We start from the raw sequence: 22,833 nt of genomic DNA, 5'->3' as shown, positions 1-22,833 counted from the left end.
AGATCAAGATTACAAGATAAGAAGTTATGCCAACAATGTGGCATTGATTTCCCAAGGCTCAAAAAGTTCATTGTAAGCAATTAAACTTCAAATTGACCAATTCAGCTATTTTTCTGGATACAAACTTAAACAGAAAACCAAAATGATTTTATATAACGTTCCAAAAGAAAATAAACAAGAATTGGCAGAGATATCACAACGTTCAATAGAAAAAATAAGTGTGAAGTATCTTGGAATCCAAATTCCGACTGAACACTGAATGTTATATGACTTGAATTACAAAGCTCTGTGGAACAAAATAGAAAAAGACCTGGAAAGATGGGACAGATTTCATTTATCATTATTAAGCCAAATTGCAGTCATTAAGATGGATGTATTGCCTAAACTAAACTTTCCTTTTTTTGACATTACCAATATATTTGAAACCTGGTGTTATTAGAAAATGGCAACAGAGAATAAATAAATTTGTATGGAATGGGAAGAAACCTAGAATATGATTCACAATTTTACAAGACATTTACTAGAAATGGCAACATAAAAACATTACAAGAATGTCAAAGTGAGAATCTAAAGACCTCCTGGTTCACGTACCATAGAATAGTTCACAGTTTGAAGACTGATTGTTATGAAGAGGCATAATGAGAAAATTGACGGATTTCGAACAAATAATAACTAAGACACCACATTTGCTGTCTAAAATATACCAGCTTTTATTGGCAACAGAAATGGCGTCAGAACAAGTCAAGGTGTGCACGATCAAATGGATACAAAATTTTGGTGAAATGATTCCAATGGAAACTTGGGAACGATTGTGGACGACAGAAATCAAATTTTCTTCTTCTCTAGCAGTTAGAGAAAATTGGTATAAAATGTTTTGTAGATGGTATTTCTCTCTGAAAGACCTTCAAAAGATATTCAAGACGAATCAAGCAAATTGCTGGAAATCTTTGGAAACAGAGGGGACTTTCTTTCACCAGTGGTGGACTTGCAAAAAGAGCCAACAGTTCTGGAGGAAGATACATAAAAGAATTCAAGATATCTTGCAAGTGCAGTTTGAACTAAATCCTAAATTCATGTTATTGGGAAGTATTCCTTCACAAGGGAGCCCAATCTATAAAGAATTCTTTCAATATGCAACTACAGCGGCCAGAATTCTGTATACTTCATATTGGAAAGACTCTAAGATCCCTTCAGTGAATGAGTGGATTTACAAATTATTTGATTTTGCTTCGATGTCAAAACTAACCTGTTTGATAAAAAGACAACCAGTAGATGACTTCAAGCGCAAATGGCAACCACTATATGACAAATACGCTTCAACAATGAATCTTGCCAACTGCCTCTAACATACCAACTTGCTATATATAATCTGAGGTTGACATATTTAGTGCTAGCTTTTAATAAAGATATTTATATTATTATTAGAGAAGATATTAGCATGTGTTCAAGATTGGTTTATAAAAGGATATGCTGCATATTTTATTGATAAGAAACGAAAGGGTGTATTCTAAACTAAACCAACTTATAAGACATGGCTATAGCGTACTGGAAATGTTTGGACTCAGAAATTTAATGCTTTCCCGTTTTCCTTTCCCATACCCCTTTTTATTTTTGTACCCTAAATAACTTTCAATAAAATACTTTATAAAAAAAAGAAAGAAAATTAATAGAGATTTTAGACTGGATAATCATTTCCATATTAACTCACTAGGCCTGCATGCTTCCTTATTGCTTTACAATGTAATGTTGAATGGTCATTAAAGCATTGCTTATATCTGTACAGCATACCGCAGACTGCACTCCTGGTAACTTAACAGAAACAAAAACACGTTACTCTTCTTATTTGTCCCTAAATCAAGCTAAATAATTCTGGCCTGGCAGACTGGAGACTCGTGTCATGTCAAATCTGGTTTAAAGAAATTAGTTTAAAGAGTCAATATTTCAAAAATCCATTATATGGATTATATGTAATCAACTTATTGCTGCAGTGATTAACGCAATAATAAAAAAGATGGAAGATACAACTGTAACTACCAGACTAAAGGAGGCATCTGGTTTACTGCTGAGAGGGGGGGAGTAACCCCAAGGAACCATTTACGTCAGCTAAGATGTTTCAGCGTAACACAGACAGAGACCTTGTAAGAATTATCTAACAACCACTAAAAGAAAAAAAAATGTTTACCCACCAGACTAAAACAGGACAACAGAAAATAAGAAGCATCACAGATTGCTTCATAAAAAGAGGGTTTCAGACTGCCTAACTCTGGCTTCTAAAAATGCCAATGTTGTTGCTTACAATTTGCACAGAGCTGCTGTCAAACACTAATGTTATCTCTGTGTGCATCTCAGAGTATGTGATGCTGTTTAATTATTTTCTCATTAAATAGCTTCCTTCCTCACCCTACATTGGCTTGGATCCAGTGGACAAGGGAACCCCAGGAACAGCATTGCGGGGGGGGGGGATTTGGGGCTGCAGAGGGAGAGGGAGAAGAGAATTTCATGGATGGGAATCCTTCCACCCACAGAAAAGCTCCAGGGCATCTTTCGAACTACTCCCATTAATTTGTCAACAAACTGGAGAAGGACACTTGGGGGAAGGCGTGAAGAACTTGTAGTGGGTGACTGGAAGCAGGAACAGACCACACAGGGAGGGAACTGGAGCCTCTTTAAGAGACGTACCTTTCATGCCAGCATGCTATTAAAGTGCGCAGGACTATTGGTGGTGGCCCAAGCGCAAATTTCCATTTGCCGTGAAACTCAGCAGGTCGACATGGGCCTATCATTCTCTCCCAGCCTACGGCAGGAGTGTTGTGAATTAAAAATGGGGAAGGCGAGGCACATGCATCTCACCCTATGCATTGGAGACAGGGTGAGATAAAAATGTACTAACTAAACAGATAAAAACAAAATAAATTTCTGGCCTTTTGCAGATTGAACACTAAAGCTGGGATGAGAGGAACTGGATAAAACTTGACATGCAGTATAATGAGGTGTAATCCTAAAGACAGAATGGACTGTACCACTGTAGGCAGCACTTGTTGTTTCTGAATGTTCCCTTGCACACATTAAAAACTCTCTGCCAGTCAATAACTCATCAGGTAGAAAGGTAGTAGTCTAGACCTTGCTATTTTAATGTTCTATTTATACTCCCACCTACAGTCTGAATTGGTATAATCCAAAATCTTCTACTCAGAACTGTATCACCTTAATCTGAGCCTGTGCGTGTCTAATACAAAACCGAAAAGGTCACCTGTGACATACAGTTGTGTAAAAGGGATCATTCTGACAGGAAAAGATTTATCACATTGCTCTCGGACTCCATTATAAAAATGTGAATATAGCAGGGAGAAAAATCTGTCTAGATATGCATAGAATGTACTTCCCACCTGATTAAGAAACCGCAAACAGCATCTATTTTTCTGCAATTAGGGAAGAAGGGCATCCAGTTTGATTTGGGTTTGATTTACAATCTCTCCTTAGAAACTGAGACCTGGGAACTAAAAGAAAACCTTGGAATGCAGGTGAAGTCGATGGGTAAGGCCTGAAGTAGAGAACAGGAGAAAACCTCATGGGTTATAGGGCATGGGTTACGGATCTGCAAAACAGAGAAACAGAGCAAGAGGTGGTTATGGCGAGAAATGGGCATTTGGACAGACAGGTGAGAGCAGACCTCCATGTTTATATGGACTTGAGGGGTAACAAGACATGTTTGCAGAAGAAAGGAGATGGAATTTTGTAATTTGGCTGAGCAAGAAAGGAATTTGGGGAGAGAGACGGAGGGCAGTGGAAGTCTGAAAGAACGTTCGGCTCTGTACAAGACTGCAGTCACCTTTGACCTGTACTCACCAATCCTTAGCCTGGAATACAAATCCCCTAATCCTATTGATACAGAAGCCCTTGCTGCTGCTTTGGCAGGCAACACAAAGGAAGCTGGCCTACTAGCTAACCTCCAATCAGCAGCAATCATGCATATACCCTCGTCTATACTGCCCCCTACAGACGCAGATGCTTCTCTAATGAGCAGGGTGTTCACAGCTCTGCCAGTTACAGGTTGAGTATCCCTTCTCTGGAATGCTTGGGACCAGAAGTGGTCCGTATAGCGGATCTTTCCGTATTTTGGAATATTTTGGAATTTTTGCATATACATAATGAGATACCTTAGGGATGGCACCCAAATCTAAACACAAAATTCATTCATGTTTTATATATGTTTTAAGTATACTTCATACACATCGCCTGAATGTAATTTTAAACAAAAAATGTGTACATTAAGCTGAGGGCCTGTGAGTAATGCCTGAATGCCGACTTCAAAAGGTCCGGTTTTTGGATCAGTCTGGTTATCGGATGTCCAGATAAGGGATACTCAACCTGTACCATCAAGTAAAGACATTGATTTTGTTTTGGCAGCATTTCCACCTTGTTCTGTATTGTTGCTATGGCTTTTTTTTTTTTTTTGCTATTGCAATAAAGACTTGATGATGATGATGATGAAGTAAAGGCAGAGGCTGTTGGAAGCATGACAGAACCTTCCACTGCAAACATTACTCTCTGAGCATGCGCAAGCATCTACAGATCATCTACACTGCTAATTTCCTCCCTGAAAACATGTTCTGGTTTGGTTGCTGGGCAGGACTTTGTTTACACATGTGCACTATGAAAGAGACACTTCTTTTTCAGACATGCAAAACATGGAGAGAAGTGTGATAAGATCCTTCACGGGCAAAGGCTGAGCATCCAGGGTCTAACAGTATTCATTCTTCCACTGCTGAGATTTCTGGCTCAGTTTGCTTTCTAGAAAGCAAAGGGCCACCATCAGAACACAAAAGCACAGGCTAGGTGAAGTCAAAACAACTTATTTTTCACAATAGGAAAATCTTTAGTTTATTAAGCCCATTTGTGTGCATCAGATTGTATTATTTAGGCCTTTTTAAACATTAATCCCAGCAATGCTTAAAAGCAAATTTTTAACTTTTATTTCTCCAAATGCATGGAACTACATACACTTATGTGCTCTATAAATAAAATGCGTGCATTTATTTCCAATTAAAATCTTGTGTAAATTTATATGCAAATGCAAGGAATGCCTGAGGCTCCTGGCAATCTGCCAATCCAGCCTTTTAGTGCTGGGAAAGTTATGTATGCAGGGCTGCCATAAGAATTAGCATGTTGGAATTTGAATTGGAACAAATAGAGAATTTTTGGCAAATTAAGTAATAATATTATTCATCACTGTAATGGTTTTAAAGAAGCAGAGCAAGACAAACACACTTCCATCACACACCTCCCGTAAACTGACAGCTGAAATTGGCATTTTGACAGTGGGTGAGACAGACCTAGCCCGTCCTTCCAAAACAACAAGAGTTCTTCTTTAAATATCCATCACCATTAAAATAATCTAAATATAACAAGCATTCTGTAAACATTGAATATGATTCTCTAACATTGGATGAAACTTTAGGTGATGGCAAAGCAAAGGCTTTGATCTAGCTAGACTCCATGGCGCATGCGGACCACAACAGGACTGGGGGCGTTTTGGGCTGCCCCAGGAAGTCTGACAGGGATAGCCCGCAGGAATGCAATAGCTCAGTAATCCTTAAAACAGCCCTGAATGGCAATGCTTCAGACAAGGGATGGGACTAAGGGGCAGTGATGTGCCTCAGGCTACCTACTGAATTCATGCTGAGGCAGATTTGAAGGAGGGAACTTTTAATTCAGAGCTGATGTTCAGTTTATTTAATTATATCCTGCCTTTCTGCCTGGTGCTTACATTGGTCCCCTTTCCTCCATTTTATCCTCACAACAATCTGGTATGGTAGGTTAGACTGAGAATGTGTGACTGGCCAAGGTCACCCAGCAGATTCACACCTGGCTCTCCCAGATCCTAGTCTGACACTCTAACTAACCACTACACCACGTAGCCGCTGCACTAGCTCTTCAACTCCGCAAACTCCTAAAAGGCGCCTGCTATTTTTACTAACATTACATCAAAGGAGGATTATACTGCTTCAAAGACAATTATACTGTACCTCCATAATGGGGTCATAAAAATATTAAGTCATAACATTCTTAGGAAGCACCTGACCAAGTCATAATCAAACATCACTGACAAGGGAAAGCAACTGTTGAATTCCTCCTTTTGCTGTGAAGGATTGGCCTCTTCTCCATTCTCTATGGAATTTCTCTATAGAGCTTCATGAAATTACAGTACTTCATATTGTACTGCTCTTGTGATTCTTGCATGTTGCCAGGACTTGTTTTGTTTTGGCAAAATATTTAGCATGCCTGGCGCTCAACATTTTGGTGTGTGGCTTTCCAGTATTGTGTTTGTTCCACTGGGCGCAGGCACAACTCATGCTTGGAAGAGTTTCACGTCTGCCTTAGGGAGGCCTCCTTTTCTTTTTCTCCTTGATTTCACGTGAAAGTGTGTGTGTAGGTAGTGTGGCTTCCCTTAATGTTGCCATTTATTGAACAATTGTATGTACAGTTCAGATCTGTGTTCTGCGTATTTGTTTAAAAAACGTAATTTGTTCCATAAGGAAAGAAATACATTAAAGTATTCTTTCCTCAAGGGGTTTTAATAGCTGTTGATGTAATTATTTCTCTGTTTGGCCTCCCTGTTACATGTATCCGTTGTCACATGGCAGATTGCTTCTATTATGTACCAGATTCCTTAAATGTTTTTTGTCCTTTTTCTTTACTCTAAAATGATCTAATGTTTCTCTAACCTCACACATTGTTATTTTCAAGGGCTATTTATAGCTTCTTGGTATTGGACTTTACAAGATTACCCTAACTAGCTATATTTTGATAGCCTAGTAAAGAAAGTAGTGTGTTCCTGAGTCTGACTTTCCCCTTTTTTAAAGGTTACAGCTAAATCTTAGCTGAATTACTTAGCTAAATCTTAGCTGAAACTGCTGAAGTACAGTTGATATTCAAACTAAAGTCAATGCATTTACCTGGGCTGAATAAAGACCTTGCATTCATGGCTCATTACCAATGCTGATTTCTCCACACCCATCTCTCCCCTGGACATCACAGACGCTTCTGCATACCACACCTAATCCCATCACACCTGCTATTCACATGTACATACTGTTAACATTTACATACTAATGCTTGTCTGAATTCACTCTCCTCTACTTAAAGACAGATGGATTCACATTCTAGCTGTATCTGAAGAAGTGAGCTGTGGCTCACGGAAACTCATACCCTACCAGAAAATATTTTTGTTAGTCTTTAAGGTGCTACTGGACTCTTGCCCTTTTCTACTACTGCAGACAGACTAACACGGCTGCCCACTGGGAATTAGCTAAATCTTAGAAATGCCTAGTAGTGTTAAGCCTTACGGTATAGAGAGTGGTTAAAGAAAATGGTTGTAAGGATTAAAATTCCATGGCCCAGGCTTTGGCAGAGGGCAAACTTAATTTTTTTCCCCTCAAAAGCCTTTTATTTTAATATCTTTGTTGATGGAAATAAAATCTTGAGGTCTTTAAATCCTTTGAGATGCTGAAGAAATTGCAGCTGCAGAAGGATGAGAAGCAGCTGTTGATGGAAGGAAAAACAGACTTGAAAGTCTAAAGTAGTTAATCAGATTGCTTTCCATATTTGAATTTCTGCTTTCAGGAAATTACCCTCTAGTACATTCTCCCCCTTTCGGGTGACTGCATAGCAATATAAATATTATACAAATCAACATCAGCTCCATCTCTGGAGAGAGCTCTATGAAAGTATAGTTCTCACAAAGCAGAATGTCACAGTTTTTTGTTTTTTTTTAAAGAAACCTGTAGTGAAGCCCTTACAAGTTATGCAGCGTCCTTTGAGAAGGTCTCTGTCAGACAGGTTCCTGTTTGGCATTTTAATGGAATATTAGCTAAAATGGAATGTTAGCTAAAATGCTGTTATGTTATTACAGCCAAAGTTAAACCATTCCTGAGAAAGGGCCAGTGTCTACATATGCTTAAAATAGTATATAGTCCAGGTGAAGAGGATACTCGGAAGTATAGATTATTGCATAGCTTCTTCTGTGTTGCTGAAGTCGCACAAGACTATTTGGAAGGCACAGCAGAAGGGGCATGTTTCTTCCTCTTTTTCTCTGCAAGAGTTGGTTTTTATACCCTGCTTTTCTCTAAGTAGTCTCAGAGCAGCTAACAATCGCCTTCCCTTCCCCTCCTCACAACAAAAACCTTGTGAGATAGGTGGGGCTGAGAGAGTTCAGAGAGAACTGTGACTTGCCCAAAGTCACCGAGCACGCTTCATGTGTAGGAGTGGGGAAACCAACCCAGTTCACCAGATTAGAATCTGCCATTCTTAACCACTGCACCACACTGGCTCTCGAGCAATCTTAAGACTTTGCGTATACAGGTCCACAAATACTTGAAGTTTAAAAAATAATAATAATATATATATATGTGTGTGTGTGTATGTGTGTGTGTGTGTGTGTGTGTGTGTGTGTGTGTATATATGGTTGGGTTTTTTTTGGGGTGTGTGTGTGTTAGTGTAAGGGTGTTACCGCACTAGGTATTTCCAGCGATGTATTAAGAGTTTGAAACTCTTATAAAAAATACTGTTCGCACTTTTGTTTGGCCCCTTTAGCTGTGAAGACGTTTTCCAACCATTTTTTTGCTGTGGCATCCCAAAACCCTTTTAAAGCAATGTTTTTTATAACATTTCCAAACTCTTGATACGTCGCTGGGAATACCTAGTGCGGTAGCAGCCTAAGTCTTGAAATAAGAACCTCTGTGATGATAAAAGGAAAGGATAATAAATGAAGTTCTAGGGTATGCTTTTAAACCCTCTTTTGCAAAGCATAGCTTGTGTTTCTCTCTCTTGTTCCTTGTAAAAACAGCATGATTGGGAGAGTCAAGAGATTTAAAACTGCACTGTTTTGGACAGGAACCAGTTTACTGATAAGAAAAGAGTTCTTTTCTATTTATAGCAAAGCAAGCAAATCCAGGATTTGGCATTGCGTGCTCTTGAAGATGTAGTTTTGCCAAAAATTCATGTATTGCTTTTGGCTTCTCCTCCTGGAGAATAACTGAATGAGAGGAAGGTTACGGTGAAGAGAGGGATTTTATTTTTTGCCTCTTCTCTAAATATTTGTATAAAGTACACAGAGGAAGAAAATAAACCAAAGGATTTTTAGAAAGTGTCAACTTCCATTGCAGTCTTTAATCTCTTATTTCCACTATCCACCCTGAGCCTCAGCAGCCTTTTGTTTATCTACCAACTAATTCAAATTTCTGAAGTATACTGAAAGGGATGCAGTTAGTGCAGCAGATAATAGGAAATATTGTTCAAATAAATGATATGAGCATCAACTTCTTAAGGACTGTTCAGGTTCATTTTAAGAATAAAATGTTGGCCACAGGGAAATCCAAAATGGTGACTTTTTCTTCAAGATGGCAGCTAGATAGGGTTGCCAACCTCCAGGTACTATAGCAATCAAACAATTATCGAGTGCTCACAAATGTAGTTATGCAATCACAAAAGCACTACTGGCAAGAAAAACACTCACACTAGCATACATATGCCAAGTGAATATATTCCAAGTAACAATAAAGCATTCCAAATTTTTGTTACACATGTGCAAATAGCAAGTTACAGGAGTTGTGAATTCTATAGAATTGCCTATATTGAATAAGCTGCTGCGAAATGGGAGGACATACCGGAGGCCCATTATATTGGCAACTATGAACTTTGCACTTTTTTGCTAGCAGTGATATATAGGAATTCACAACTACTGTAACTTGCTATTTGCACATGTGTAACAAAACTTTGGAATGCTTTATTGTTACTTGGAATATATTCACTTGGCATATGTATGCTAGTGTGAGTGTTTTTCTTGCCAGTAGTGCTTTTGTGATTGTATAACCTCAAGGTACTAGCTGTAGATCACCTGCTATTACAGCTGACCTCCAGCCGATAGAGATCAGTTCGCCAGGAGAAAATGGGCAGTTTGGCAATTGGACTCTTTAGCATTGAAGTCCCTCCCCTCTCCAGACCCCACCCTCCTCAGGCTCCGCTCCAATAACCTCCTGTCGATGGTGAAGAGGGACCTGCAACCCTACAGGTAGATGTTGATTGAAGTGTGCCAAACGGACTACTCCAACTTGTAAATCACTGATTACAACCAGTGGGAAAGTTCATTTCAAGATGGAAAATGATTTATTTAACAAAAACAAACACACAAAACACTCTGGCAAATTTTTACTACATGCTAATCTCAAATAATATCAGAAAATGAAATGCTATAATTTTTGATCCAGGCATATTCATCATTGCAACACTGTGCATTTGAAACCTCCGTGGTAGTGCTTGTATCTCTCCTTGCCACATTGTGTAAAGTCCCGTCCCCCCAGCTTTCTAGTACAAGTGGAAGTCCACCTGATTTGCTATGTTTCATTTTGCTTCGTACATTCCAAGGCAGCAGGATTTGGCTGACATGTTGTTGACTGGGACAACATTATTCCTGCCTGATAATGTTGCAAGCCTTGAGCACTCTGTAACATGGTGTCCCCTGTTGGTGGAGCATCACTATATGATTTCTGCTTACAGGAAAACTGATGCTAGCCCTGCATCATCAGTTGTGCTGCTCCTGTCATACCCAATGGCTGCAAACCTTCCCAAGAGCTTCATTTTCAGTTATTGCTGGGTTCTAACTGAGCTTTGTGAACATATCTGATGTTTCATCCATGTGTGATCTGTGAATGCCATGCAAACTTGTCCTTGCTCATGAATTGAAGACACAAATAATAAACACTGGAAGCATGAAAGGAGAATGTACTTTCTCAGAAGAATGTACTTTGTAGAAATTATGCTATGGAATTTTGTGTCTGCTATAAATTCCAGGTCTATAAGTCACATATGATTTGTGTCCTTCCCCTTGGTTATAAGCACCCTGCTGCATGTCTGCTGTGTACAAATCTGTGGGTATCAATTTCTTCATGTATTCAAGAAGCTTCATTGTATAGGTAGATTTCTGTGTTGCTTAAGGCATTTTCTCCCTTTGTTACAATAAGAGTTGTGGCAGAGTGTATTGCAGCCATCTGGTCTGCTTGGGAGGGGAAAACCTCTTATTGTTGGAGTCTCATAGGAACGTTCTCGAGTCTTTTGCTGTGACTAAAGAATTAGGATTGCCATTAAAGGGTTAAGATATAGACAGCATCTTGGATTTTTGAGTGACTAGTGTTATTTTAAAAAACTGTACCACGGTGAAAATCTCTGCCAATTGTAATATTTGTATAAGAATTTTTGTATTTATTTGCCTTATTAGATCATATGTAGCATTGTCATCTCAATAAGATGTCCTTTCTGTTCACAGATTTATTTTCTAAAGGACCCAGAAACTGCTTTTACTTGCATCTAAAGTCTCGAGGTTAAATATCAGACAGTATTTTGTGGAATAGGTTTATTGGGGGGGGGGGTATATGAATATTTGCTATGATGGGCATGAGGTATATCAAACAACTGCCAGAGGTATAGAATGATACTATGCCTTCTAGCTTAAGAAACATGTTTTAAAAATGTTCCTGTATTGGAATTGCCAAATACAGAATATTCTTGGACTTGTGGGTGCCATTAGTGCGGCTGTATAGGTTCCCAAAACTCAGGAAACATTTCCAAAATTCTAATCTGTACTCAAGTAATTTGATCATTTTATGAATGCTGTCCACATTCATGCATTTTCAAAGTTAAAAAAAACATTCAAATTAATATAGAATCATAGAGTTGGAAGGGACCACCAAGGTCATCCAGTCCAACCAACGGCACAATGCAGGAAATTCACAATTGCCTCGCCCCACCCACCCACCCCAGTGACCCCTACTCTGGATCTTAAAAGATTTAAAGTTCTTTTTGTGTATAAATGTGATTAAAAACAATTCCAATAACTTTCTAGTTGTGTGTGCATCCATTCTAACAATAACTTTAGCTGTAAAATGGACAAGATGTGTTGCAAGGAAAAGCTGCCTTCTTTTGAGTCGGCTGAAATTCTCCTGTGGTGTCCAAATATGCATACCAGTTTGATCATGCCTGCATTATACGTCATATTTTAATTATCTGGAGAACAGTTATATGTGGAACTTTTTTGTGTATCAGGTTGTGTAATGGTAAAAGGTAAAGGTACATTCATTACATAACCGATGTAGAGTACGTTATTGGGATAATTATTGCAAATTACTACAGAATGGGCAGAACATCAGAGGCAGCTCTTTCCCTCCCCAGTTATCATGCACAGCTTCTAGGATTTTATACGTGAAGCTGTGACTCTTAAAATGTTTTAAAGCACTATTATGAAGAGTGCTTTTAGGCTGAAGGAAACTCAAAAGCTCAGCTGCACGTGGTTTTTAAGAAGACTTTGGGAATAACACTGTCCAGGAATAGAAAAGGGCAAGAGTCCAGTAGCACCTTAAAGACTAACAAAAATATTTTCTGGTAGGGTATGAGCTTTCGTGAGCTCACTTCTTCAGATACACTGTGAACTGTCCAGGAAATTTGTTATTGACTTAAAAAGCCTTCTTCGCAGGGGTGCATAGAGCATACTTTGATGGCTAGTGCTCCAAGACACCTACTCAAAGCATCCAGAGATTCCATACTGTTGTTCTGGTACTTCAGATTCTTTATTTCAGATCTTGTTAGCCTAGCCTAGAGGAGTGTATTAAAAATCTAACTCCTTCCATGAGTCCTCATACGGTTGACGTTCTAATGTTCTTTTAGGGCAAACAAGCAGATACAGGCATAGTAGAATCCCAGCTGAGATGCAAACGTGTGGCTCCTTCAGAATTAAACTAGATATTTTATGCCAAAATTATTAGGGCATAAAATCAGGAATAAACTTGAGTAGATTTGGGTGGCTGGATCATTGTGCAAGACTCTTCTAAGCTTACTTAGTAGCGTATCTGTGTATGGGAAGCACAGAGTTCACGTGAAGGGCATACTGGTTAAAACAGGAGTTGAAGGAAGGGAAGAAACTATAACTCATGCTAGTCATGGGTGTGTGCATTATATAACTATGCTTTAAAAGGGGGGCAGGAACTAAGTATGGATCTTGTGTTCAGGAAAAAAAAATCTACACTCCTAGAAACCTGAGATGCACACAGAATAAGTGTTGCTCATACTGAATGATCTCTGTCCTTAAGAAGCTTTGTTTGGTCTTCAGGGTATTCAAGCCGCAATTTTCCCTCAAGGATTTCCTGCCGTATAAACCCCTCCCCCTATTTTAAAGAAAGGTGCCAGTCCAAAACAGAATTTAAAGACAGCCAGGAGGATCTTGTACACTATGATCTGGCTGCATTGCCAGAGCATTCAGATTCCGAAGAGCATTGTTGTGTCTGTATTTCTCTTGCAAAAGAAGATGGCATGGTAATTCTCAGCCTGCAAATGACGACATTTTTTAAAAAATCCTATTCTTAAAACATCAAGGCTTTATTGTGTGTGCATGTGTGTCTAAATACATGCACACACACAAGCATTTTTGTTCAGAGTGGCATACGTGGATCCCCTCCTTTCCTACACAGACCAATCCTGTGAGAAAGGCTTTGGGCTAAGTAGCATAATGGCTGTCTTCAGGCACCTTCCCAGGTCTGGGGGATTATTATAATAACAGAAGAATGCTGTCTGCGTATTGACTTCTTGCCTAATTGGATTTGGGTTGCCAGCCATTGGGAGGGGGGTAATAACAGTGCAATGTCACTTCCAGCAAATATCCAGAAGTGACATCATGTCAATGTGACATCAGTGCAACACTCTAGGGTTTGGACGAAATGCTATGGTAAAACGGTACAGTTTTGTCAGAATCCTAGAATGTCTTGCTGGCATCACACCAGCAACATGGCATTACTTTGTTGACAGTGATGTCACGCCATTGGTGCAGCAACACTCACGAAAAAATTTCCCTGCGCTGGCCCTAAGGGGGCTGACAGGCAATAGACAAGGAGAGCAAGAGGTCTTCTTCTAAAGGGGGGCACCTGGTCTCCCTGGTTGGGTCTTTGGTCTGATGTAATGCAGCAGTTGTCAGCTTCTTTTAAGTCTCTCCCCCCCACCACCACCAATATAGTTTGAGCATATGCAATTGTGGCTTGTATTGCGGCCCATGCTGTTGCTCTGTAAAGTTCGATTTGTGACCTGATTTTGACCTGCCAGCCATTTTAAGTTGCAAGACAATTCAGTGAGATGTACTTCTGAACTTAGGTCTAGCTTAGCCATGGAATGGGGGTAATTTTAGATGAGTCTCTCATGCATAGTTTTAGTTCCCAAGCTAATAAAAAGGCACTAAGAGCAATTACTTTGAATATTGTGAGATCAAACAAGATAAAAAAGAATAGCAGAAGAGTGCTTTATTAATTACTATGGTGAAAGAAAGCCAGTTACTGTGCCTTGTGGTAGGGCCAGCCTTTCTAGTGTTGAAAGGTAAAAAGTAGATTCTGGAATGCTGAAGAACTACGATGATTAGTCTGCACTTATTTGGTATCTTTGTATGACTGATGCATGCCTTTATTATGTAAATTATCAGTATATGCCCATAATTTCTATATAGTGTATTTTTCTCACAAGTTATGTACATGACCAACTCAAAAAGACAGGAGTGTAAATGTTCAACATAGTGTCATTAACCATCAGATTTTAAAAAACAGAATCTAGCATACTAAAATCAACATTGTAAGGAAATGGTGTGTTCCTTAGCAGCTGGGTAAAATGTTAAGGTGCTTCTTGTTCCAGCTTCAGATCTGGAATGAGAAATTTTGGCAGTTCTCCTGAACACTCTAATATTAGTAAGCCTATAACTTTGAATTACGTTTTTTAAAAAGCTTATTAATATGTGGGAGAACCTATGAACACTCAACATGTTATCATATCTCCTAAAAAATTACAATAAACATGAGGTTCAATGAATTCCCATGCATCATCTTACATTTGCTCTCTCCTCACGTACAGAGTAGACAATTGATGGCATGTTTCCAGCTGGCAATGTTCTTGAAAAGTAGCATACACCTTCAGCTCCGTTCTTTTCTTTTCAAATATGATTGTGCACGTCTACCTAAATTCATCAGATAGTAAATATTCCTTTGCTATACAGAGCAAGCTGGCAAGAGGAATTCTGTAGGTAATGTGTATTGTTATGCATCCTTCTTTTAAATAATAGTTGGCTGAGGCTTTAGCAGAAAAAGATATTCAATGCTGAAGTGATCAGCTTCTGAGTATTAACTATCTGATATCTGGGAGTGCATTTTCAGCTATCATATTTGTGCCCCAATAGATTATCCTTGAGTTCTTTGACAGCTAGTCAAGTCCACTTCCCACACCACTTTTTCCTGATAAGTGACGTGTTGTCTGGACGCAACTGAAAAAATGTATGATTTTGTATCTTGTGACTTACCAGGGATTCACAAATGTTGATTGGCTTTGGTAACCAGCCATTATTTATGGTTGCTGCTTCCCCTGCCAAGTTGCCAGAAACATGAGCAGAGCAATCCTGGGGGGGGGGGGGCAGTTGGGATGTGGCCAGAGGCGATGCAACTACATTGCCTCCAATGCTGCTTGCTGCCAGCGCAGCAAGCCAAAATTGAAAAAATAAAATTGCCCAAATTTTTTGTGCCATGAATTTTGCAGGCATATCTTGACGCCTGCAAAATGGCACTTTTGAAGCCCGAAAGGGGTTAGGAAGCTGCCTACAGGCAGCTCCATCCTTTGGCATGCCCCCAGAACGCTCCCCCAGGATGCCAGCGCGGGGAGAAATGCCAGGGAAATGCCACCGGCGTCCTGGGGGCCAGCATTATTGCCCCCGCACCGGCATTCATACCACTTTATCCTATGATAAAGTGGCATGTACGCCGGCACAGGATTATGCCAGCTCCTATGGAGCTTCACCTCCCCCTTTTAGGAATGCACTGGTTAGGCATCTGCGCATTCATTATTGATGTTTGAATTGCTAATACACCAAAGTCACCTGTAGTAAAATCACGTATTTGGGACATGCATTTGAATGTTGGTGGTATTGGTGATTCACACATTACTCTAGGTAATGCAGAGGCATAAATGTTTATTCCATGTGCTAAAGTGTCACATCAGAATCAGGCTACATTGGGGAAAGCGTTTTTGCCAGATGAGTTTAGGAGCGCATGAACAGTGGCTGCCAGTTCATTTGTTTAATCTGTCTGTTGCTTCCCGATGCCGGAATATGTGGCAAGAAATCTCCTGCATGAGATGAGTCACAAAGGTAGAAGGGAGGGTGAAAGAATGTATGCTGTATTAGAGGCATAAAATGTTATTTTTGAATTCATTTTTTTAAGTGGAATTTTGGGGAAAATTGAAATATATACAATACTTTCCTATCACAAACTTTTTTACTGATTGAACAACATAAAATGCATAATTTATAACAGCATGTAAAATTATACTATTTGGCATATTTATGGAATTTAGAAGTGTGACTTTTTCTGTAAGAAAATGTTTTCTGTAGGGAAAGTTGCAAGTATACCCAAATGCTTGAGAAAGAGTTGCAAACGTCTGCACCCTGTGCTACCACAGTACAAATAACTGCAATTTTTGAAGTAGGGAAAAAATAAAAGTTGAAGGTAGAAAAAATCTGTAATAAAGCAAAGTGTAATTTTGGTCAGAAACTCTCTCATGGAGTCACCATAGGTAGGACTACTAGCATGTTTGGATATTAAGCCAAACTTTATGGCAGGGGTGGGGAACCTTTTTTCCTCCAAGGGCCAGTTGGATATTAATAACATCATTTGTGGGCCATAAAAAAATATCAACTTAAAAATTGGCTTACCAAGCCCCAAGCAGGCAGCTTCCCCAGATGACCCCCCCACAGGCAGGCAGGCATCCAACCTGAGGAAGAGTTCCAGATAACTCAGAAGCTGGCTACAGTGTGAGATTTTGGTTGAGTCTCTTACAGTGCAATCCTATGCAGAGCTACACCTGTCTAAGCCCTTTGATTTCAATGGACAGACTGGGGTAACTCTGCATAGGATTGTACTGTCAAGCACCTTACGAATTCCAAGTTAATATACCAAGGCTGGGTCAAGGGTTCTGCATTTGTGATTAAAAATTTGAACAAAAACTGTACTGTGCCAAACCAGTTGTTGCTCCATATTTACCATGATCATTAAAAAAAAAAAAGATACACAAGTTTCATACAACAGTGATGGGGAAGTAAAATGAGCAGTGGTCCTTTCTTCAGTGTGGAGTGAATTATGCTGAGATGTATCTATTGAAGAGCTTAAATGTTAGAAGGGATTTAGAAACATGACATTTTCCATTTCTATACCGTAGTTTGTAGTACAAAGGAGAGGAAGGCTTTCCCTACTGTGGCAGCTTTTTTTGACAGAGCAGTGTTAACATTCTTTCCAGATGCAAAGAAAGGAAATGATAGAGGAACTTGGGTCTTCCTCACTATAATAAAAACATCTTTGAATCAACAGCCTCTGTGTTTCACCATAAACATGGATGTCACGCAGTACATGTGGCTGCAATGACTACTGTTTCAGATGTCTGACATGCTTATACTCAAAGAGCTGACTTGGCAGCTGTCCAGTAGATTTTTATAAAGGCTCGGTTGGTGGCTGGATACCCAAGCTGTCAGAACTGTACTTTGCAGTAATTGTTTTGCAGCAGAAGCCCCTAATCCTATCTCAGGTGCAGTTTAAAACGAAACAAGTCTGTTGTTAAAGGTGAATTAGCATTATTTAATCTTATGGTATAGGAACAAAGATGATGTATGTGACAGGGTCTGCTTGATTTTTCCTTAGGAGAGTGGATCAGCCAGTGGACAGAACACCCTAGGTGTGAGTGTGTGCTCATTCACAATTTTGTTGTTCAGCTTTCGGGAAAGTTATCTTTTGGACTATGTAATATGAGAATGTTGAAGCTGTGCCTTTCAGAGAACAAATTAAGATAAAGATTTTGTGCTCCAGTATTTTTTCTCTGAAAAATTAATTTTTTGCTTGCAGCCCTTCAAAATGGATTAAGTTTGCCAGAATAATGTGTGTTGAAGCAGTACACTTAATGCATGCATCATGGAGAACAATGTAAGCTGCTTTGGGTTCCCATGGGGGGCGGGGAGAAAGGCCGGGTATAAATAAAATAAGTAAAGAAAGAAAACATTTCCTCTTCTGGGCATGGAGTAGGGGTCACTGGGGATGTGGGGGGAAGGTAGTTGTGATTTCCCTGCATTGTGCAGGGGATTGGACTAGATGACCCTGGTGGTACCTTCCAGCTCTATGATTCTGTGCCAGTCCCCAGGCGGAGTACTGGTTGTTTAAATGTAGTACAGAAATGGAGATGATCCTGGCATCTTCCAATCCACTCTGTTGGTATCTCTTCCTGGAAGTACTTTCCCATTCTCCCATCCCATATCTGAGAAGACAGCTGCTTGGACAGGACCTTGCAATATGTAGCAGTTAGAACATAGATTGAACTTGGCATTTCCAACAGCATTCTACCATGGAGTTACTGCTTTTGCTAAGTGTGACTTTATGTGCATCCATCCATGTGGACCTCGACTCTTCTGTTAATTCAGTGTCCAGGGTAGAGGCCTCAAGGTTCCACTTCTATCTAAAATTGGATAATTTTCAATTTTTGACACCCAAGGTATGGACGTGGTCCTTGACAGGTACCCTGTCACAACCATCCTCTTGCTCAAAGCCAATTTGGCTTGTATGACCAATTGAGGAGAAACGGATGGCCTGGCTTTGTAACACAGTAAACACTTCGCTGGTAAAAGAAGAATCACCAGCCACAATAGATGCTATAAGGCCTCTTCTGAAAAAAAACAACAACACTTCTTTAATTTGTGGGATCTGCGGAATAGTAGAACTGTTTCAAATAATTCTTGGGTCTGTGTATTTAAATAAATTGCCAGGGTCTTTTAGATGAGCACTGGTTCAACAGTACCCTTATGCATTTGGTAAATCGGTGGTGAAGATGAGTAGATGGGAAACTGCTAAAAGCATAGGAAGGATTTGTGGGCCATATGTGAATGTTCAATCTAAAGATCACACACAACTGTGCATGTGTATTGGAACATCAGCCAGAGCCAAAGAGCCACACCACAAGTTATGCAAGGGCTTTGAATGTTGGAATGTTTCAACAACTACAGCTCCTCCCACACACTATACGGCAACTATTTTAAATGTGTTGTAGTAGCTGAGCTGTGAATTGGGAAGTTGTGGGTCTAAATCTTGCTCAACCACAGACTGTCTGGGTGGTCTTGTGCAATATGAACTTACCTTACAGCATCGCTGTTGTATTACCAAAACGTCACTTTAGAGTGCTCAAAATTAGTTCCAGGAATTGTTCTTAGTTGCAGTATTACTGGTATCCATGTATGGCATGAGGCTCTGCTGATTTTTCCATGGACTTTTGTATGCTCAGAGAAATCTGGATCTCGATCATATCGTTTCTATTAAGGTAAAGTGTGCTGTTGAGTTGCAACTGATTCATGGCGATCCTGTGAAGTTCCACCTCATGGGGTTTTCAGGGCAAGAGATGAGAAGAGATAGTTTGCTGCTGCCTTGCTCTGCATAGCAGCCCCAGTCTTCCTTGATGGTCTCCCATCCAAGTACCAACCCTGCTTAGCTTTAAAGCACTGATGAGATCAGGCTAGTTAGGGCTGCTTTACATTTTCATTACTTTAAGAAAAGTTCACATTAAAAACCTAAGAGGATGGAGGATGGCTCTCATTCTTCCAGCTATGTCATCCACAGGTATTCCAAATATATCCAGTGCTGGCTTTGGGGAGCACAGCCTCGGGTTCTTGCTCTGAGGAGGAGGGCATCTTGCAGATTAGGTGATTTCCACTGGTTGCTCACGGAGGCAGGAACAAGACTTCCACTTCCTGTCTCCTATGTGGGAAATTGCCCACTCCTCCTCACTTCAAAACTTTCTGAGCTATAAGAAGACAGGAAGGAACCAGAGAAAAATAGAACATCAACCAGAAATGTATCTTAACGTGGTTAAAAGTAAACGTAGAACAAGACAATGGTGTATGAAAGGACTGTAGTCCTCAAGGAATTTCTCTTCACTCTCTTTCTTTTTTCTTTAACTTTAGCCATTTTATCCTGTGTGATGGACATCATAGCTTAAATCAGTTCTACAGAAAGTTTAAAGAAACATACACACAGCATGTAGGTGAGAGCAAGATGACACCATTCATCACCTTCTCTTCTGCAGATGCTGGAGCAGTCTTTGGGCTAACTTAGAACTCAATGAGCAGTGGTAGCTTAATCCAAATGCCCATTGTTACCTGGTTCCTGCTAACAATACTCAAAATGGGCCACGGACTAACAGCCAAACACCAAGAGCGCTTAACAACGAATATCTTTCAGCATCTAGGGAAGGGAACCAGGAAACGAGACACTGAGTTGTCTTTTAGTTCAGCTTTTGAAGCACAACATGTCCAAAACCAAAGAAACAATATGTCAAAAATGCCTTTCTCTTTAGTCTCCTTTTCAGTATCCTTTGGACTCTTGACTGTGATATTGCAGAAGATGGATCGTACCTTTGGTAGGTCACTAAGTTGGCTGATCAGTGTGTGCCAGGAATAATTCAAAACTTAATCTTATCAGCAGATTTTACTCTGCTAGTGAAACAATGCAAACGGTTGCATTTTCTCTGTTCACGTCCTAATTAATTAGATTTTAGGCTGGTTAATTAGATTGTAGGGGTTTTGTTTTCAAATACAATTGAACATGCATAGCATTTTGGATAAGCAGGTGTTCTTCATGTACTAGAAGGCCAAATCAGCCTCCATTGATTTTTAATCATGATTGTAAATTTCTATGAAGGTGCAGTTTTAATAAAATTTGTTCTGTTCTTTATATCGTTCTTTTCCTTCCCTGTGAGTTATGTCTATATTTAGATTATAAACCTTTGAACAGGGACGGATGTCATTTAATTACATTTTTGGCGAAGCATTTATTATGTTTTTAGGCACTGCACAATTTTCATGAAAACAAATTAATTTGGGGAGTCCGGAATACTGCTTCCCCAGCTTTTTTTCACGTCAGGAGTGGTAATGTTCTATGCTCTTGCAATAGGGTAGCAGAAATAAACACATCTGAGTCATGTACATTTTGGTGCTTTTCTGTTCTTTTAATTTTGCATGTGGCATAAATAAGAATCTTGGAACAGAGTTGTAACTTCTTTGACCCTTCCGTTTAATTAGCACATTTATGCTTCTTCACCCTTAACCTTGGTAATCTAAGGAGGCTTCCTCTGCCCACCTATTCCCTTGGCAGGAATTCCATCTTTGCTTCTATAGGCCTTAACCATGGTTAAGGCTTGTGCTGGTGTCATCTTTAGTAACTATTAATACTAACCAGAATTACCTAAGGTTTAGAAACTGGTTTCAAATCCTAGTTAACAGTAACTCTGTCTAGTGTAAACCATGATTAATGTTGGGACTGATGCAATCATTGCTGTGTATCCAATCATCCATGGACTTTGAGGAATGGGAGTTCCCCAGTTCCCCTTCCTGCTGCAGCCCACTGTGGCCCTAACATTTTTGTTCCTGGGGAGCAACTTAGGGGGTGAAGTGGGGAACTGCAGTGGGAATTGTTAGAAATTGCCACTCCTCTTCCCACAAATAGGAATGCCATTCCATCAGAGGAACTGCATTGTTTGTTATAAGCCGTTAATCATAGTTAAGGCTTATGGAAAACGATTGGGAAGGAACTCACAGTCCGTTCCTGAATCCTTGACCACAGTTATGGGACTGGAAACTTTACAGTGTGGGCTGTTTCTTAGTTTAACCCTGAGCATTAAAAGAGTATTTATTTAATGTAATATTATGGAAATGTCTCTTATCAGATAGCATTTGTGATTACTTATGGTATATGGATTGAACTGCCTCCTGTGTAATGTTCTTCTAAGTTTCTAAATTGCTTGTAGGATATTTTGTGCTTTGTACAAATGTTCCGTGTGGAAAATCAGTTTTCATATGGACATGAGTATGTAGTGACTACAAGATTGCCATTATATTCTGAACATAACAAAATCTTTGACATGGTACTTTGTAACATGGGACATATAGTAGTCCTTCCCCTTCCTTCACATAGGAGTAATCTGTTCTGCTACTCCTCCCCAAATCCTCATTCCTACTTTCTTAAGGATTGACGCTCTTGTGAGAAGGAGGTGAAGCTTTTTCCTTTCTCATGGCATGAGGCTGCTGGAATAATTTGGGAAGGAATGGTGGTGCTGTAGACTTCTCTGCCACTGGGGTAACGATGCATATTAGAATTTAGTAGTTTCAAAACTATGCATCAATATTAAGGGTATTTATTGTTGCGAATTGGGGGTGGGTGGGACTCTTAGGCACTGGTCATCATTATTTCCTCCGTTTTTCATGTGCAGCTTACTGGCGGGGCTGACTTTAGGTTTCAGGAAACAATAAGTTTTAGTAGAACATTCTGGTTTCAGAAAGGCTTTCTCAGATGCTGTCATTGTGGCTCAAACCTGCATATGCTTCATATTCAAAGCAGTCTTCATGTTCAAGGCATTTTTTAGTTGTAGTTGCACTGCAGTAGTGTGTCCCCAGTGCACTATGATTGTCTTCTGCCAAATTGCTAGCTTGCTTTGCTGTCACAACTGTTGTTCTGCCTGTTTTCCTTTTCCCGAAGCAAGTAATCTGTCATAGAATTGAAAGCACATATTGGTTCTCAGTGTTCAGCAGCTTGCTTTCAGCTTCAAATACCCAGGATGTCTCTGGGTTGCCCCAAATAAGCTTGTTCATTTTTTTAATGTAATAATCTCATTGACCATATTTGTCATGCATTACGTAAACACACTTGCCCTCTGGAACGGATCACTGACCCTGGTGTTTTGGTT

The 22,833-nt window shown here is 39.7% G+C and overlaps 1 protein-coding gene across 1 annotated transcript in view; it reads left to right on the top strand.

The window, feature by feature from the left end:
- The window catches only part of JARID2 (jumonji and AT-rich interaction domain containing 2), a 235,764-nt gene that overhangs the window by 95,577 nt on the left and 117,354 nt on the right, over window positions 1-22,833 (top strand). The gene's annotated exons all lie outside the window — the stretch shown is intronic.

Source organism: Euleptes europaea, chromosome 8 (genome assembly GCF_029931775.1).
Source record: "Euleptes europaea isolate rEulEur1 chromosome 8, rEulEur1.hap1, whole genome shotgun sequence".
Lineage (NCBI taxonomy): Eukaryota > Metazoa > Chordata > Lepidosauria > Squamata > Sphaerodactylidae > Euleptes > Euleptes europaea.
This window is presented reverse-complemented; position numbering and strand designations above follow the sequence as displayed.